General features: G+C 37.7%; 1 protein-coding gene across 2 annotated transcripts in view; it reads right to left on the bottom strand.

Annotated features, from left to right (window-relative positions):
- Positions 1-4,514, bottom strand: part of ADAM17 (ADAM metallopeptidase domain 17) — a 69,886-nt gene that overhangs the window by 49,790 nt on the left and 15,582 nt on the right. The gene's annotated exons all lie outside the window — the stretch shown is intronic.

Genomic DNA, 4,514 nt, shown 5'->3' with positions numbered 1-4,514 from the left:
TTTTTTTGAGACAGTATCTTGCTGTCACCTAAGGCTGGAGTGCTGGAGTACAGTGGTATGATCTTGACTCACTGTAACCTCTGCCTCCTGGATTCAAGCAATTATCTTGCCTTAGCCTCCCAACTAGCTGGGATTATAGGTATGTACCACTATGGTCCGACTAATTTTTGTGTTTTTAGTAGGGATAGGGATAGCCATGTTGGCCAGGCTGGTCTTGAACTCTTGACCTCAAGTGATCCACCCACCTCGGCCTCCCAAAGTGCTGGGATTACAGGTGTGAGCTGCTTTCACCCTTCTTATGTCCTCTGCTTGTATCCTTTTCCCCTCCCTTCACCGACATCCTTCAAAGTTCAACTTAGATGCCCCCTCCTCCAGGAAGTCCTCCCTGACCCCACCCTCCAAGCTGGTACCCTCTGGGTTCCCCCATTCTAGTCCTGTCTACTCTGGGTCTTCTCTGTTGGCCTGTGAGCCCATAAGGGCAGGAATTAGGCCTGTCTCAGTCACTGCTGACTTGCCAGCATCACCTAGCACAGTGCTGGGCTCAGAAACAGTTTGCCAGCAGGGTGTGGTGGCTGAAACCTGTAATCCCGTACTTTGGGAGGCCGAGGAGGGGGAATTGCTTGAGTCCATTAGTTGGAGACCAGCCTGGGCAAGGTAGCAAAACCCCGTCTCTAAAAAGAAAAGAAAAAGTTTGCTGAATTTCGAATGCAAATATAAGGGAGGAGAGAGGCCCTGTTCTCTGGGATGAGGCTGAAGGTGTGGAGTTATTCAACACCAGGCTTCCCATGGGGCATACCATTGAAAACAGCACCTTGCCAGGTGCGGAGGCTCACCCCTGTAATTCCAGCATTTTGGGAGTTCAGGGTGGGAGGATCTATTGAGGCCAGGCATTCCAGACAAGCTTGTGCAACATAACAAAATCCCAGGTCTACAAAAAAATTTAAGAAACTAGCCAGGCACGGTTGCATGTGCCTATAGTCCTAGCTACTCAGGAGGCTGAAGCAGGAGGATAGCCAGAACCCAGGAGTTTGAGGCTGCAATGAGCTATGATTGCACCATTGAACTCCTGGCTGGGCAAGAGAGCAAAGCTCTGTTTCAGGGAAAGCAGGGGAGGGGAGGGGAGGTATACATTCCAGTTCTTTAGTGGGCTTACTATTCTTTTTGTTTTCTATGAGTTTCAGTCCAGTTCTTTAATTGGCTTACCATTCTTTTAGTTTTCTATGACTTTAGGTCCTTACATGAACTAGGAGTGGTGAGCAAGACTTTCTCCATTATTATTTATAGCCTTTCAATGTGTCCATGAACACCAAAGACAAAGAAAGGTATATTACTCATCTCACCCACAGAAACAAATTTTGTCAGCTGTGGTACTGAAAATATATTGCTTCCCCATGGGATTGCGAAAGTCTTTAAACTACCGGAAAGAAATCTAGACTGGGACTATCTCCATGGCAACAAACATTTTTAACTTTTTGAGCATAACAAGGTAATTTTAGTTTGCTTGCAGTTTTTTAATGGTCAAAGGGAAAAGACAACAATAGAACATTATTTCATAAATACTTGGAACATTTTCTTCTGCTATCCTAAAACATATCTTCCCACACATTCTCAGTTATGATTTTTCCCTCCAGTTATGTTGAGAACTTTCAAAAGCATACTTATTATAAATGTCTTATTATTTTGTTTGAAAGCCAAGAGTTGCAATATTACTTAATGTTCTTTTCAGAAAGAAATCAATGGAATTGCATTTTTCATTTGCTACATTAAGAATCTGCTCTAAAGATAAACACCAAGCAATGATAAAATTCATGTTTTTTGATTTTCCAGTATTAGCTTTTGAGTCACAAAACTTCCAACAGAATATGTCAAAATTTCTTTTGCTTTATCCTCCCAAAATTACGTGAAGTCATTTTCTTACAAATTTCTTTAACATTTTATCTTTCTGACTTTCAACTTAAGAATTTACAGTAACTAAAGACCAGCTAACCAGTTTGAATTAACATTATTTTCCTAATCATTTTTAATGGTCCATTTAGTCAGGTATATCACTTTCATTTCTTTATCAGTTCTAGACCTCCTCAAATAATCTGAGATATTTCACTTTAGGAGAAACATTTAACTTTTTCCAAAAAACTTCAGGCAACATCAAAAAAGTATCAAAACAGTATCTGCAGCTTTTTCATTATTTAAAAATAAGATAATTTCTTGATTTTTTTCTTTTTTTTTTTTTTTTTTGAGACGGAGTCTTGCTTTGTCACCCGGGCTGGAGTGCAGTGGCACAATCTCAGCTCACTGCAAGCTCCACCTCTCGGGTTCACGCCATTCTCCTGCCTCAGCCTCCCAAGTAGCTGGGACTACAGGCGCCTGCCGCCACGCCCAGCTAATTATTTGTATTTTTAGCTATATTATTTGTATTTCACCGTGTTAGCCAGGATGGTCCTGATCTCGTGATCCACCCGCCTCGGCCTCCCAAAGTGCTGGGATTACAGGCATGAGCCATCTCGCCCAGCCTGTAATCAATAATTTCTTGATTTATCTAAATCAATAATTTTCTAAATCAATAATTTATCTAAAATCAGTAATTTCTTGATTTATAGCAAAAAGGAAATGAAACCTGTAAGGCAAATTTTAAACAAGTTTCTTTTTTTCTTAAGTTACTTCAACTCTTCATACAACCTCTCAGTATTTCCAAGCTTTTTGAACCTCTACTATTTATGTCCAAATTTAATGCAATGAGCTTAGTGTGAATTACTTTGCCTTCCACTGCTATTGAAAAACAGAATCTTCTCATTTACCATCAGGTAATAAGTAGTTTCAGAGTTAATTCAGCCCTGAAACAAACTGATTATTTCAGCTATCTTTGTTTGTTTTTGTTGTTGTTTTAAACTTTAATAACACAATATGATAGAAAAGAAAGGCTTGGAGTCTGACAAACTTGGCTTAAGTCCTACCTTCATTTACTCACTGTCTGACGTTGGCTTTAATCTTTGAATCCTAAGTATTTATCTACAAATGGAAATAATATCACCTAATAACTGAATGGTTTTGGGGATTAAAGGAAATAACCTATTTTAAAATACCTGGTATAAAATTCCATAGATTAGATAAATTTCCCATTAAATATTTCATATGGAAACTTTGTAAAACAAATTACATACTTCCCTGCTTTCTTACACAGAGAAAAGATAACAAGTGGCTACAATTTAATATTTTCTTAAGGAATCAATGTCATCTACCAAATTTGAAACAGAAATATATAAGGCTATGGAAGTTTTTGCCTCTAGAATACGGGTTCTACAGGCCACCTCAAACCCAACTTTAAAAGAAACCCAAAAAGCTAAACTTTGAGTTATTTTCATTTTATAGTTTCCTCACTCTTCCTTTGCTCCTACTCATCTCTTGCTATTATATCCACTTCTTCACCAAACTCCCCACCAGTATAGCAGAAACAACACAAGCTTTGGAGTCCAATCTTTGTTCAAATCTTGTATCTGTCATTTACTAGCTGAGTAGTCTTAGGCAAGTTACTAAGCTCTCTAAGCCTTAATTTTGTTTTTTCTCTTGTTGTTGTTCCTTCAAAAAAGGAATCACTTTTAGAGATAACTTATGTAAAGTGCCAGTAAATTACAGAAAATAAGCACCTGATTAACTGTAGTTATTACCAATCTGCTCAAATTTGGTGTTAAGTTGAAAGCTAATAACCAATACTGTAATATTCTGACATAAAATCTAATAGAAAGAAGTCATTAAAAAATAACCTAAGGATAATTACAATAGCTAGGAAAAATTAAAATAATTTGCATTAAAAATTTGCCTAAAATAACCATATGACAATGGACCAATCTCCTTAATATACTAAGCACTGCTACAATTCAGTAGTTAGACAAATTCAATAGAAAAATAGTCAAAAGATATAAAAAGGTAGTTTACAGAAATATAAATTACTTACAAATATATAAAAAGATGCTCAATGTCACAAAAAATGAAAATCAAAACAACTATAAAATACCATCCCCTTTAGAGGGGTGAAAGTTAAAGGCTGATAAACCTAGTATTGGCAAAGATAACAGGAAACAGGTAAACTTATATATTGCTGCTGGAAGAATAAATTGGTCAAATCTCTTTGGGAGGAAAGACTAATATCAATAAACATAGTATACATATCCTTGACCCAATAACTCTCCTTCTAGGAATATATCCTATAAAAACACCTCACCAAGGTATACACTTACAAAGATACTCACTAGAGCATTGTTTGTTATATTTAAAAAATCACTTTGGTTAGACACTATCCATCTGTAGTGTATTAGTCAGTATGTTGTTACAGTTCTATGCAATAGGAATATTTATGCAGCTGTTTAAAATGAGGTAAAGGCCGGGCGCGGTGGCTCAAGCCTGTAATCCCAGCACTTTGGGAGGCCGAGACGGGCGGATCACGAGGCCGGGAGATCGAGACCATCCTGGCTAACATGGTGAAACCCCGTCTCTACTAAAAAATACAAAGAACTAGCCGG

This window comes from Colobus angolensis, unplaced genomic scaffold, assembly GCF_000951035.1.
Source record: "Colobus angolensis palliatus isolate OR3802 unplaced genomic scaffold, Cang.pa_1.0 Scaffold53, whole genome shotgun sequence".
Taxonomy (NCBI): Eukaryota; Metazoa; Chordata; class Mammalia; order Primates; family Cercopithecidae; genus Colobus; species Colobus angolensis.
Note: the sequence above shows the minus strand (reverse complement) of the source record. Positions and strands in the feature narration are given on the sequence as shown.